The sequence below is a fragment of the Papaver somniferum genome, chromosome 1, assembly GCF_003573695.1.
Source record: "Papaver somniferum cultivar HN1 chromosome 1, ASM357369v1, whole genome shotgun sequence".
Classification (NCBI taxonomy): domain Eukaryota; kingdom Viridiplantae; phylum Streptophyta; class Magnoliopsida; order Ranunculales; family Papaveraceae; genus Papaver; species Papaver somniferum.
Genome location: NC_039358.1, coordinates 160,101,477 through 160,117,650, shown reverse-complemented (window position 1 = coordinate 160,117,650; position 16,174 = coordinate 160,101,477).

Below are 16,174 nucleotides of genomic sequence, written 5' to 3'. Positions count from 1 at the left end.
GTAGGTTTCCGAACCTACCAACATTCCAAGAATTTGTATCTGAGTTGATTAACTCATCCACACTTTCATAGAACCTGTGCATATCATTCAAAGGGATGGGAGGATGATTCAACCTTGGAACCTACTTGTCCTTCCATATCTTAGTTTTCCTGCCATTGTTAACTTCCATGAAGTAGTTATCTTGAATGATTTTAAGGCCTTTGGTGATGCCATTCCACATGTAAGAGCAATTTGTATCTTCAATTCTGTGATGAAGAATATTACCATATTTGAAGTATTTACTCCCTAAAATTTGGTCCAGAGTTGATCCTCTTCAGTGCAAACCCTCCAAGCCAGTTTAATGAGTAAAGCCAGGTTAAGTTTTTCCATGTCTCTGGAAGCAAGGCCCCCATGATCCTTTGACTTGCAAAGTTTGGAATAAGAGACAGGATTAAAACCTCTATTGGAAGAGTGAGCCCAAAAAAAAATTTCTTTGAATGGTTGTTAATTTCTTCATGAGTTGATCAGGTAACTTGAAAGAGCCCATTTGATAAACAGGTAGAAAATTAAGAACATGCTTGATCATTGTAGATCTACCTGATTGAGAGAGAGAAGTAGAAGACCAAGTAGACAACCTGTTATTGAAATTATCTTCAATACACTTGAAAGCTTCTTGTTTAGAATACCCAAGAATAAGTGGAGAATTGATCATACAACTTGTAATCTAGGTTTTTCACCTCTTGTCTATTCTAAGATTTTCTCTTCTGATATAAAACCATTCAAGAGCTATTGATTATAAACCCTAGGTTTTGATAGATTTCAGTTTCCGATCGTATACCAACACTTGTTAGTCGAAATCGGAGACTAGAAAGAAAAACTTCTATTGAGGCATCTCGTAAAAATCCTTGAGAAGTTTGAAACAAGATATCTCTAGATTTATTCTAGTTGTTCTTGTTGTAGAATTATTAGGGTTTTCTTAACTTGGAAATCGATCTTTGGAATCACCCAAGTTTACTTACGGAAATCAGGTTCACGGACTCCTTGTGTGTACGCATACTGATTGTAAGTTAAAACCCTAATCTACAAGTTTGTTTTGATATTACTTTTACCTAGTAATTGTTTTTATCAAAATAAACACAAGATTTCAGAAACCGTGATTTACATCTAAAAGGAAATCAAACCGGTGTTTTGTGCAAAAAAAATATCGAATCGTATCAATCGTGGTGGTGTATCTTCTAAAGAGAACCTTGGGTTCTGCTAGAAGATTTGTGTGAAGAATTTCTAAAGAGAATCGGTATTCTGGTAGGAGTTCTACAAGTGTTGAAGAAGGTATTACATCTAGTCCGAATAGGTAGTAGGAAATTGGTGTAACATCTTATTATCAGTGTGTGTTTATTTTGGACTAGGTCCCGGGGTTTTTCTGCATTTGCGGTTTCCTCGTTAACAAAATTCTGGTGTCTGTGTTATTTCTTTCCCGCATTATATTTTATTTATATAATAGAAATATCACAGCTTGTACGTTAAGATCAATCAGTTCTTGTATCCGGCCTTAGGGTTGTTAAGTGAATTGATTGACACTTAAACATTGGTCTTTGGTACCGTTCAAGTTAATCCTCTTAATCGGGATCGCAAATCCCTATTTGCTGATTGCGGATTGAATCAAGAGATAGAGATATAAAACTCTTTGATATACTTTTTATAGATTGAGTCTAACTGTCTAGTTGATTCTCTTGAAAATATATTGAAGTTTTTCTATTCAGATTGCCAAACAAAATATTGGGTGGTGTTGTTAGACCCCCGCTTTTTCAATTGGTATCAGAGCAGGCAAACACACTAAGACCTCATAAGTCTGTGTTTGTAGCAATCTGATTCTATGGACAGAGGTGTTATCTCTATAAACGTACCACCAGCCTTCGATGGCACAAACTACCTATGGTGGAAAATTGCTATCCGAGCTTTTCTTCAAGCACGTGATTTTCAAACATGGGTATATATAGTTAATGTCTATGATGCTCCCGTTGTGGCAGTTGGAGATGTAAACGTTCCCAAGAACATTGGTGAATACAGTCTTGCCGAGATACTTGCTGCAAAGCAAAATTCCGACGGTTTGAATGCCATCATACATGCCATTACCTCAGATCTTCAGCACCACGTGACTACGTGCAATAAGTCTAACGATGCTTAGGATATCTTAGAAACCGTATTCGAAGGGAATGCCGCAGAGAAAGAAGCAAGGCTTCAAAATCTAGCTTCTGACTGGGAAAACCTTCAGAAATACTCTTGCTGGAAAGATAAAGATCTTTGATAATGAACACGCAAGTAAAGAGGTGATTTCTCTTAGAGCTGCAAACAATTCTGAATCCTCCAAGGATAAATCTGGTTCGCCAGATATTAAGGATGTTACTCCACGACAATTTAGAAAATTCTTGAGAGACAGGAAATTTTTTTTTCTAAAAGTGTGTCATCTCCTAAGGATGATGTCCAATGCTATAACTATCGTGGTTTAGGGCACTTGTCTTCAGTATGCCCTAGATGGAGCCATAGAAAATCGGCATATGCTGCAGATTTGCCTACTCTTGATGATGAACCTGAATATTATAATCCTCATGAGCTCATAGGCGAGGTTGCATCAGCTTCTGGAAAAATTCTTTCGGATACTGATTCTGATTCTGACGAAGAAGTATTCCATGTTGATCCAGTTGCTAATAATCTTCTTAAAGAATGTCATCGGAAACTTTCGGAAGCTGATAGTACCAACTTCAATGAGAAAGTTAAATATGACAGACTTCGCAGTCGGAATAAAGACTTGCAAGACCAACTTGATTCTAGTGGTGCAAGAGATTATCTCAAAGAAATACGAAAGCTTAAAGAAGAAATTGCCGAAGGTCGATATCGGGAAATTACTCTTCAAGCAAAGCTAGATAACTTGGAAAACATTGAGATGAACTTGTTATGTGATTCGGAACGAGAAGGTCTCAAAGTTCAATGTGAATCATCCAAGAATGATCTAGTTATTGCGCTTGAGAAGGTCAAAAATTTGGAAGAAGAAAACTTGAGCTTTAAAGAGAGTTTGTCTAGAAATAGCAGCTCAGATAAATTAACCTCGATATTGGGAGCTTGTAGAATTCATCGTGATACACGAGGATTGAGCTATGAAGGAATAGACGCTCCTAGTATTTGCAAAGAGGTAAAAATTTTCAAAGATAAATATTCTTCTCAACCAAAACCTTCCACGGTTGACAAAAGTAAAGTATCTCTACCAACTACGGATGGCGAAAAGAAGAAATCCTTCCAAGCTCCAAAGCAAGCACATACACATTCAGGTAATACTAAACATAACTTTTTCCATTATACTAAACATTATTTTTATTGTGGAAAACCAGGTCACTTGCAAAGGAATTGCAGATTTCTTAAACGAGATAAAACCAAATATGATTCTGTTAGGATGACAAGATATGATGTTCCAAACTGGAGAAAAACTGAGTCTCATAATATCAGTTCTTTCAATATTCCCTCAAAGAAGTTTCACAATTATATTGGGGAGAAAAAGAAATATATTGCTCCAAAAGATGCTCAGAAATGGGTACCAAAGAAGACTAATAAAGCATCGAGTACTATTAAGAAGGATCTCCCAGACAAGAGTTTGACAAGGGATAACATCTTAAAAAGGTATGAAACATTTATTGGAAGTTTCAAGGAAGTTTTAAAATTCCTAGAGTCCATGCATGATTTTGATTCAAATACCTGTAATGAGCAAGATTTTGCTCACCTCAACACAACCTGATTGTGTTGAGAGTGTATCCTCGCCAAGAAGCCCTAATAAATGCGGTAAGGATTGCAAAAGAATTGGGGCGCACATATTAAGTTGGGAAATTTCTGAATATGTGGAACAATTTATTGTTTCGAGCTGAGTTTAACTCGCTTATATTCCTCGAAACATGTTGGTAAGCTTTCGCTTCAATCAAGTTTATCTTTACCTAGTGACGAAAGTCATAATGTTTCAATTACTTTGAGAATTGATCTAACGTAAAACAGTCTGTGAATAACGGCTATATAACGTCCTCTGAGAATGTCTCAGTGATTGGAATGAGAATTTAGATTACATAACCATGTATTCCTTAATCCTAAGTTTTCGAACTTTGTTGATTGAGAGAAACCGGAGGAATTGGCTTTTCCAATTCCGCAAACCCAGTCCGTGAACTGACAGAAGTTCTCTTACCGAGAATTTTTGCTGGGATTTTCCAAAAACTCGTTTGTGTGTTTAGTCCGCGAACTGACGGAAGTCTCTTTGCCGAGATTTTCTGCTGAGTTTGGAAAACCCTGTCGGTTGCCTTAAGTCCGCGAACTTGTTGGTGAACTTGAGTGGCTTATGATCTAAAGATGTGCTCTGAACATGAAACTTAAATTACTAAGGAATGCAGTATGCAAACCGTGGCTATAAATTTCATGAGCCGATTCATGTGAATCGAATCATCTTTGTTTCAACTGTGTCTTGTGTAGTTATATAAGATCTCATAGCAATTGAGCAACTCTCTAACTAGTTCATTTGAGACACTTGAACTAGTTATGGTCAAGATGAATATGGTTAGATACCACATGTATGAGTCTTAATTACCTAACTTGATTTGTGATTGAAATTATCAAATATAACAGGTAAGAAGCAATTATCAAAGCCATGGATGTTGGTTTTTATTGTCAAAGAATCCTTTTTCATACTCTTATGGTAACCATTCTTGGTGTAAATCCTTATGTAAAAGATTATTCTTCCTTCTAAGTATATTATTTTTTGATCATACAAGTTTGTATCTTTGAAAAGATGATCACAATATTTGATCTTCATGATTACATATTGTGTATTATTACCATGAGATAGTTTTATCGTTCAGTAACTTGATCTCATGAGAGACTTTCAATGATTGGTTCTTTGTTCGCATCTCCTTGTGGGTTTTCTAAAATCCAATATATAAATACTTATCTCTGGAATAAGGTCACTCTTGTTGTTCTTTCGGGAATGAGATCTAATGGGGAGAGTTCTTTTGAACTTGTGCTTAATGGTAATATCTTGCGGGGTGTGCGGCTGTGGAATTTTATATGGGTTATCTTATATCTTAAAACTCCTTGATGAATGCATTTAGCTTCGGCTTTATGATTGCATCTAAATTAAGTTAGTATGTATTTTTTCTTCTAAGTCTATGAAACATCTCTTCTCGGAAATTTCATTAGGATCCCGTTCTTGTACCTTTGCCGATTTTATTGACAAAAAGGGAGAGAATTAATGTGTATTTCTACTACATATACATATGGTTTTCGGATCATTGTGTAAGGGGGAGTGGTTTCCATGTGAGATGGAGTATTGACTAAGGGGGAGTGATACATATCACCGTAGTATTATTGTCAAAGTTGTGATACAATGAAACTTTGATGCTGTGTAATAATACTATGATGGATCTTCAACAAGTACAAGATGAACACATGAAGAGTTGAAGAACCAAGGAAATCAAGATTGTCGTTTTTACTTTTAACAAGTACAAGCCATATGTAAAATGGTTTTGTCACTAAAATTGACAAAGGGGGAGATTGTTAGAGCACTGCTCGGTTGAACCCACTAGCGTTGGTGTGTCAAGTTAGTTGTCAATTTTAGTTTCCAAAATGCATTCTTGATTTAGCATACTAAAGATAGTTTCAGACTAGATTAGGTCTAAGAAGTTGAATCGAAGCTATCCTTAAAGGGTGAAGATTGAAGATTGAATACTACAAGAAGACATCAACAAGTACTTCATCAACAAAGGTATGTGATTGATTTCATTTGGATTCTTCTTCAATTCTACCTTTCTAATCTATCAAGATAAATGCTCACTCCACGGAACAATTCCAATGACGGTAAATGTACATTTATGTATATATACTAGAGGTTATTTGATTCATGACCTTGGAGACAATAACCTTTATCCTTATAAAAAATCTCATGTTATAGTGAATGAGCTTATGAATCCAACGAGCCAAGAATCACTCAATTCCGAGTTATAAAGTTGAAGTTATGAGTGACTTATTAAAGTAACAATTATAAGTGTTGTTGTGATTGTTACAGTTCGTTAGTAGGAAACAACACATGGGTTGTTTGCAACAGTTCACGGACTTGGGCCCAATTACGTGATTAAAAGGCATTTTTGGTCAAATTGGTGATGTTTCCTTATTTAGGCAAGATGGCTATTGGTCCAAACATTTTTGATTGCCATGTTAAAGTGTTTGTGATTTCTTCCTAATTTAATTTGTGATTTATTCACAAAAATACAATTTGCTAAATTAATTATTTTGGAAAGAGTTGTAACTTAGGAAAGACTCCCTTATTTAGGAGAGTCTTGAAAAAGGAAAATAGCTTTGCTGAGCTTCCAAGCTATTGTTCATTATAAATAAGGAGTTCGTGAGTTTTCACGTTTTTTATCCCTTTGGAAAATTGGCGTAAGCTCTGCAGGTTGTTTTCCACGTCTTCCGTTCTTCGTGAACGAGAGTGAGATAAAAGTCTTTGTATTAGGGATCACAAAGCCAAGTTGGATTTAATCTTCGTGATTGATCATACAACTTGTAATCTAGGTTTTTCACCTCTTGTCTATTCTAAGGTTTTCTCTTCTGATATAAAACCATTCAAGAGTTGTTGATCATAAACCCTAGGTTTTGATAGATTTCAGTTTCCGATCGTATACCAACACTTGTTAGTCGAAATCGGAGACTAGAAAGAAAAACTTCTATTGAGGCATCTCGTAAAAATCCTTGAGAAGTTTGAAACAAGATATCTCTAAATTTATTCTAGTTGTTCTTGTTGTAGAATTATTAGGGTATTCGTAACTCGGAAATTGATCTTTGTAATCACCCAAGTTTACTTCTGGAAATCAGGTTCACGGACTCCTTGTGTGTACGCATACTGATTGTAAGTTAAAACCCTAATCTACAAGTTTGTTTTGATATTACTTTTACCTAGTAATTGTTTTTATCAAAATAAACACAAGATTTCCAAAACCTTGATTTACATCTAAAGGGAAATCAAACCGGTGTTTTGTGCAAACAAAATATCGAATCGTATCAATCGTGGTGGTGTATCTTCTAAAGAGAACCTTGGGTTCTTCCAGAAGATTTGTGTGAAGAATTTCTAAAGAGAATCGGTATTCTGCTAGGAGTTCTACAAGTGCTGAAGAAGGTATTACATCTAGTCCGAATAGGTAGTAGGAAATTGGTGTAACAAGTTATTATCAGTGTATGTTTATTCTGGACTAGGTCCTGAAGTTTTTCTGCATTTGCGGTTTCCTCGTTAACAAAATTCTGGTGTCTGTGTTATTTCTTTTCCGCATTATATTTTATTTATGTAATAGAAATATCAAAGGTTGTACGTTAAGATCAATCAGTTCTTGTATCCGGCCTTAGGGTTGTTGAGTGAATTGATTGACACTTGAACATTGGTCTTTGGTACCGTTCAAGTTAATCCTCTTATATTCAATCGGGCTCGCAAATCCCTATTTGCTGATTGCGGATTGAATCAAGAGATAAAGATATAAAACTCTTTGATATACTTTTTATAGATTGAGTCTAACTGTCTAGTTGATTCTCTTGAAAGTATATTGAAGTTTTTCTATTCAGATCGCCAAACGAAATATTGGGTGGTGTTGTTAGACCCCCGCTTTTTCAATGGGTATCAGAGCAGGCAAACACGCTAAGACCTCATAAGTCTGTGTTTGTAGCAATCTGATTCTATGGACAGAGGTGCTATCTCTATAAACGTACCATCATCCTTCGATGGCACAAACTACCTATGGTGGAAAATTGCTATGCGAGCTTTTCTTCAAGGACGTGATTTTCAAACATGGGTATATATAGTTAATGGCTATGATTCCCCCGTTGTGGCAGTTGGAGATGTAAACGTTCCCAAGAACATTGGTGAATACAGTCCTGCCGAGATACTTGCTGCAAAGAAAAATTCCGACGGTTTGAATGCCATCATACATGCCATTACCCCAGATCTTCAGCACCACGTGACTACGTGCAATAAGTCTAAAGATGCTTGGGATATCATAGAAACCGTATTCGAAGGGAATGCCGCAGAGAAATAAGCAACGCTTCAAAATCTAGCTTCTGACTGGGAAAACCTTCGCATGTCTGATGATGAAACATTTGATGAGTTTAACCAAAGACTTTCTCAAATAGTTAACTCCTTATTTGCGTTAGGAAGAACTATTCCGGAGAAAGATATTGTGTGCAAAATTCTCAGGTCTCTACCATCAAGATACGAGTCTAAGAAACATGTCATTGAAGAAGGAAACGATCTTTCGACACTCTCCAAAAATACTCTTGCTGGAAAGCTAAAGATCTTTGATAATGAACATGCAAGAAAAGAGGTGATTTTTCTTAGAGCTGCAACAAATTCTGAATCCTCCAAGGATAAATATGGTTCGCTAGATGTTAAGGATGTTACTCCACGACAATTTAGAAAATTCTTGAGAGACAGGAAAAAGAGTTTTTCTAAAAGTCTGTCAACTCCAAAGGATGATGTCCAATGCTATAACTGTCGTGGTTTCGGGCACTTTTGTTCAGTATGCCCTAGCTGGAGCCGTAGACAATCGGCATATGCAGAAGATTTGCCTACTCTTGATGATGGACCTGAATATTATAATCTTCAAGAGCTCATAGGCGAGGTTGCATTAGCTTCTGGAAAAATTCTTTCAGATACTGATTTTGATTCTGACGAAGAAGTATTCCATGTTGATCCAGTTGCTAATAATCTTCTTAAAGAATGTTATCGGAAGCTCTCGGAAGCTGATAGTACCATTTTCAGTGAGAAAGTTAAATATGACAGACTTCTTAGTCGGAATAAATACTTGCAAGGCCAACTTGATTCTAGTGGTGCAAGAGATTATCAATGAAATACGAAATCTTAAAGAAGAAATTGCCGAAGGTCGAGATCGGGAAATTACTCTTCGAGCAAAGCTAGATAACTTGGAAAACATTGAGATGAACTTGTTATTTGATTCGGAACGAGAAGATCTCAAAATTCAATGTGAATCATCCAAGAAGGATCTAGTTATTGCGCTTGAGAAGGTCAAAATTTTGGAAGAAGAAAATTTGAGCTTAAAAGAGAGTTTGTCTAGAAATAGCAGCTCAGATAAATTAACCTCGATATTGGGAGCATGTAGAATTCATCGTGATACACGAGGATTGGGCTATGAAGGAATAGATGCTCCTAGTATTTGCAAAGAGGTAAATTTTTGTCAAAGCTAAATATTCTTCTCAACCAAAACCTTCCACGGTTGAGAAAAGTAAAGTATCTCTACCAACTACGGATGGCGAAAAGAAGAAATCCTGCCAAGCTCCAAAGCAAACACATACACATTCAGGTAATATTAAACATAACTTTTTCCATTATACTAAACATTGTTTTTACTGTGGAAAACCAAGTCACTTGCAAAGGAATTGCAGATTTCTTAAACGAGATAAAACCAGATGTGATTCTGTTAGGATGACAAGATCTGATGTTCCAAACTGGAGAAAAACTGAGTCTCATAATATCAATTCTTTCAATATTCCCCCAAAGAAGTTTCACAATTATATTGGGGAAAAAAAGAAATACGTTGCTCAAAAAGCTTCCCAGAAATGGGTTCCAAAGAAGACTAATAAAGCAACGAGTACTATTAAGAAGGATCTCCTAGAAAAGAGTTTGACAAGGGATAACATCTTAAAAAGGTATGTAACATTTATTGAAAGTTTCAAGGAAGTTTTTAAATTCCTAGAGTCCATGCATGATTTTGTTTCAAATACCTGTAGTGAGCAAGATTTTTCTCACCTCAACACAACCTGATTGTGTTGAGAGTGCATCCTCGCCAAGAATCCCTAATAAATGCGTTGAGGATTGCAAAAGAATTGGAGCGCACATATTAAGTTGGGAAATTTCTGAATATGTGGAATAATTTATTGTTTTGAGCTGAGTTTAACTCGCTTATATATTCCTCGAAACATGTGTTGGTAAGCTTTCGCTTCAATCAAGTTTATCTTTACCTAGTGACGAAAGTCATAATGTTTCAATTACTTTGAGAATTGCTCTGACGTGAAACGGTCTGTGAATAACGGCTATATAACGTCCTCTGAGAATGTATCAATGATTTGAATGAGAGTTTAAATTACATAACCATGTATTCCTTAATCCAAAGTTTTCGAACTTTGTTGATTGAGAGAAACTGGAGGAATTGGCTTTGCCAAGTTCGCAAACCCAGTCCGCGAACTGACGGAAGTTCTCTTACCGAGAATTTCTGCTGGAATTTTCCAAAAACTCGTTTGCGTGTTTAGTCCGCGAACTCAGTACGCGAACCTAGTCCTTGAACTGGCGGAAGTCTCTTTGCCGAGATTTTCTGCTGAGTTTGGAAAACTCTGTCGGTTTCCTTATGTCCGCGAACTTGTTTGTGAACTTGAGTGGGTTATGATCTAAATATGTACTCTGAACATGAAACTTAAATTACTAAGGAATGCAGTATGCAAACCGTGGCTATAAAGTTTATGAGCCGATTCATGTGAATCGAATCATCTTTGTTTCAATTGTGTCTTGTGTAGTTACATAAGATCTCATAGCAATTGAACAACTCTTTAACTAGTTCATTTGAGACACTTGAACTAGTTCTGGTCAAGATGAATATGGTTAGATACCACATGTATGAGTCTTAATTACCTAACTTGATTTGTGATTGAAATTATTAAATATAACAGGTAAGAAGCAATTATCAAAGCCATGGATGTTGGTTTTTATTGTCAAAAATCCTTTTTCATACTCTTATGGTAACCATTCTTGGTGAAAATCCTTATGGAAATGATTATTATTCCTTCTAAGTATATCATTTTTTGTTCATACAAGTTTGTATCTTAGAAAAGATGATCACAATATTTGATCTTCATGATTACATGTTATGTATTATTACCATGAGATAGTTCTATTGTTCAGTAACTTGATCTCATGAGAGACTTTCAATGATTAGTTCTTAGTTCGCATCTCCTTGTGGGTTTTCTAAAATCCAATATATAAATCCTTATCTCTGGAGTAAGGTCACTCTTGTTGTTCTTTCGGGAATGAGATCTAATGGGGAGAGTTCTTTTGAACTTGTGCTTAATGGTAATATCTTGCGGGGTGTGCGCTGTGGAATTTTATATGGGTTATCTTGTATCTTAAAACTCCTTGATGAATGCATTTAGCTTCGGCTTTATGATTGCATCTAAATTAAGTTAGTATGTATTTTTTCTTCTAAGTCTATGAAACATCTCTTCTCGGAAATTTCATTAGGATCCGTTCTTGTACCTTTGCCGATTTTATTGACAAAAAGGGGAGAATTAATGTGTATTTCTACTACATATACATATGGTTTTCGGATCATTGTGTAAGGGGGAGTGGTTTCCATGTGAGATGGAGTATTGACTAAGGGGGAGTGATATATATCACCGTAGTATTTGTCAAAGTTGTGATACAATGAAACTTTGATGCTGTGTAATAATACTATGATGGATCTTCAACAAGTACAAGATGAACACATGAAGAGTTGAAGAACCAAGGAAATCAAGATTGTCGTTTTTACTTTTAACAAGTACAAGCCATATGTAAAATGGTTTTGTCACTAAAATTGACAAAGGGGAGATTGTTAGAGCACTGCTCGGTTGAACCCACTAGCGTTGGTGTGTCAAGTTAGTTGTCAATTTTAGTTGCCAAAATGCATTCTTGATTTAGCATACTAAAGATAGTTTCGGACTAGATTAGGTCTAAGAAGTTGAATCGAAGCTATCCTTAAAGGTGAAGATTGAAGATTGAAGACTACAAGAAGACATCAACAAGTACTTCATCAACAAAGGTATGTGATTGATTTCATTTGGATTCTTGTTCAATTCTACCTTTCTAATCTATCAAGATAATGCTCACTATGGAACAATTCCAATGACGGTAAATGTACATTTATGTATATATACTTGAGGTTATTTGATTCATGACCTTGGAGACAATAACCTTTATCCTTATAAAAATCTCATGTTATAGTGAATGAGCTTATGAATCCAACGAGCCAAGAATCACTCAATTCCGAGTTATAAACGATGAAGTTATGAGTGATTTATTAAAGTAACAATTATAAGTGTTGTGTGATTGTTACAGTTCGTTAGTAGGAAACAATCCATGGGTGTTTGCAACAGTTCACGGACTTGGGCCCAATTACGTGACAAAAGGCATTTTTGGTCAATTGGTGATGTTTCCTTATCTAGGCAAGTTAGCTATTGGTCCAAACATTTTGATTACCATATTAAAGTGTTTGTGATTCTTCCTAATTTAATTTGTGATTTATTCACAAAATACAATTTGCTAAATTAATTTTTTGGCAAGAGTTGTAACTTAGGAAAGACTCCCTTATTTAGGAGAGTCTTGAAAAAGGAAAATAGCTTTGCTTAGCTTCCAAGCTATTGTTCATTATAAATAAGGAGTTCGTGAGTTTACACGTTTTTCATCCCTTTGGAAAATTGGCGTAAGCTCTGCAGGTTGTTTTCCACGTCTTCCGTTCTTCGTGAACGAGAGTGAGATAAAAGTCTTTGTATTAGGGATCACAAAGCCAAGTTGGATTTAATCTTCGTGATTGATCATACAACTTGTAATCTAGGTTTTTCACCTCTTGTCTATTCTAAGGTTTTCTCTTCTGATATAAAACCATTCAAGAGTTGTTGATCATAAACCCTAGGTTTTGATAGATTTCAGTTTCCGATCGTATACCAACACTTGTTAGTCGAAATCGGAGACTAGAAAGAAAAACTTCTATTGAGGCATCTCGTAAAAATCCTTGAGAAGTTTTAAACAAGATATCTCTAGATTTATTCTAGTTGTTCTTGTTGTAGAATTATTAGGGTTTTTTAACTTGGAAATTGATCTTTGGAATCACCCAAGTTTACTTACGGAAATCAGGTTCACGGACTCCTTGTGTGTACGCATACTGATTGTAAGTTAAAACCCTAATCTACAAGTTTGTTTTGATATTACTTTTACCTAGTAATTGTTTTTATCAAAATAAACACAAGATTTCCAAAACCTTGATTCACATCTAAAGGGAAATCAAACGGTGTTTTGTGCAACAAATATCGAATCGTATCAATCGTGGTGGTGTATCTTCTAAAGAGAACTTGGGTTCTGCTGATTTGTGTGAAGAGTTCTAAAGAGAATCGGTATTCTGCTAGGAGTTCTACAAGTGCTGAAGAAGGTATTACATCTAGTCCGAATAGGTAGTAGGAAATTGGTGTAACAACTTATTATCAGTGTGTGTTTATTCTGGACTAGGTCCCGGGGTTTTTCTGCATTTGCGGTTTCCTCGTTAACAAAATTCTGGTGTCTGTGTTATTTCTTTTCCGCATTATATTTTATTTATATAATAGAAATATCACAGGTTGTACGTTAAGATCAATCAGTTCTTGTATCCGGCCTTAGGGTTGTTGAGTGAATTGATTGACACTTGAACATTGGTCTTTGGTACCGTTCAAGTTAATCCTCTTATATTCAATCGGGCTCGCAAATCCCTATTTGCTGATTGCGGATTGAATCAAGAGATAGAGATATAAAACTCTTTGATATACTTTTCATAGATTGAGTCTAACTGTCTAGTTGATTCTCTTGAAAGTATATTGGAGTTTGTCTATTCAGATTGCCAAACGAAATATTGGGTGGTGTTGTTAGACCCCGCTTTTTCAATTGGTATCAGAGCAGGCAAACACGCTAAGACCTCATAAGTCTGTGTTTGTAGCAATCTGATTCTATGGACAGAGGTGTTATCTCTATAAACGTACCACCAGCCTTCGATGGCACAAACTACTATGGTGGAAAATTGCTATGCGAGCTTTTCTTCAAGCACGTGATTTTCAAACATGGGTATATATAGTTAATGGCTATGATGCTCCCGTTGTGGCAGTTGGAGATGTAAACGTTCCCAAGAACATTGGTGAATACAGTCCTGCCGAGATACTTGCTGCAAAGCAAAATTCCGACGGTTTGAATGCCATCATACATGCCATTACCCCAGATCTTCAGCACCACGTGACTACGTGCAATAAGTCTAAAGATGCTTGGGATATCTTAGAAACCGTATTCGAAGGGAATGCCGCAGAGAAAGAAGCAAGGCTTCAAAATCTAGCTTCTGACTGGGAAAACCTTCGCATGTCTGATGATGAAACCTTTGATGAGTTTAACCAAAGACTTTCTCAAATAGTTAACTCCTCATTTGCGTTAGGAAGAACTATTCCGGAGAAAGATATTGTGTGCAAAATTCTCAGGTCTCTACCATCAAGATACGAGTCTAAGAAACATGTCATTGAAGAAGGAAACGATCTTTCGACACTCTCCAAAATACTCTTGCTGGAAAGCTAAAGATCTTTGATAATGAACACGCAAGAAAAGAGGTGATTTCTCTTAAAGCTGCAAACAATTCTGAATCCTCCAAGGATAAATCTGGTTCGCCAGATTAAGGATGTTACTCCACGACAATTTAGAAAATTCTTGAGAGACAGGAAAAAGAGTTTTTCTAAAAGTGTCATCTCCTAAGGATGATGTCCAATGCTATAACTGTCGTGGTTTCGGGCACTTTTGTTCAGTATGCCCTAGCTGGAGCCGTAGACAATCGGCATATGCAAGATTTGCCTACTCTTGATGATGGACCTGAATATTATAATCCTCAAGAGCTCATAGGCGAGGTTGCATTAGCTTCTGGAAAAATTCTTTCGGATACTGATTCTGATTCTGACGAAGAAGTGTTCCATGTTGATCCAGTTGCTAATAATCTTCTTAAAGAATGTCATCGGAAACTCGGAAGCTGATAGTACCATTTTCAGTGAGAAAGTTAAATATGACAGACTTCGTAGTCGGAATAAATACTTGCAAGGCCAACTTGATTCTAGTGGTGCAAGAGATTATCTCAACGAAATACGAAAGCTTAAAGAAGAAATTCCGAAGGTCGAGATCGGGAAATTACTCTTCAAGCAAAGCTAGATAACTTGGAAAACATTGAGATGAACTTGTTATTTGATTCGGAACGAGAAGATCTCAAATTCAATGTGAATCATCCAAGAATGATCTAGTTATTGCGCTTGAGAAGGTCAAAAGTTTGGAAGAAGAAAACTTGAGCTTAAAAGAGAGTTTGTCTAGAAATAGCAGCTCAGATAAATTAACCTCGATATTGGGAGCATGTAGAATTCATCGTGATACACGAGGATTGGGCTATGAAGGAATAGACGCTCCTAGTATTTGCAAAGAGGTAAATTTGTCAAAGCTAAATATTCTTCTCAACCAAAACCTTCCACGGTTGACAAAAGTAAAGTATCTCTACCAACTACGGATGGCGAAAAGAAGAAATCCTGCCAAGCTCCAAAGCAAGCACATACACATTCAGGTAATACTAAACATAACTTTTTCCATTATACTAAACATTGTTTTTATTGTGGAAAACCAGGTCACTTGCAAAGGAATTGCAGATTTCTTAAACGAGATAAAACCAGATATGATTCTGTTAGGATGACAAGATCTGATGTTCCAAACTGGAGAAAAACTGAGTCTCATAATATCAGTTCTTTCAATATTCCCCCAAAGAAGTTTCACAATTATATTGGGGAAAAAAGAAATACGTTGCTCCAAAAGCTCTCAGAAATGGGTACCAAAGAAGACTAATAAAGCAACGAGTACTTAAGAAGGATCTCCAGACAAGAGTTTGACAAGGGATAACATCTTAAAAAGGTATGGAACATTTATTGAAAGTTTCAAGGAAGTTTTTAAATTCCTAGAGTCCATGCATGATTTTGTTTCAAATACCTGTAGTGAGCAAGATTTTGCTCACCTCAACACAACCTGATTGTGTTGAGAGTGCATCCTCGCCAAGAAGCCCTAATAAATGCGGTGAGGATTGCAAAAGAATTGGGCGCACATATTAAGTTGGGAAATTTCTGAATATGTGGAACAATTTATTGTTTCGAGCTGAGTTTAACTCGCTTATATATTCCTCGAAACATGTGTTGGTAAGCTTTCGCTTCAATCAAGTTTATCTTACCTAGTGACGAAAGTCATAAGTTTCAATTACTTTGAGAATTGCTCTGACGTGAAACGGTCTGTGAATAACGGCTATATAACGTCCTCTGAGAATGTCTCAATGATTGGAATGAGAGTTTA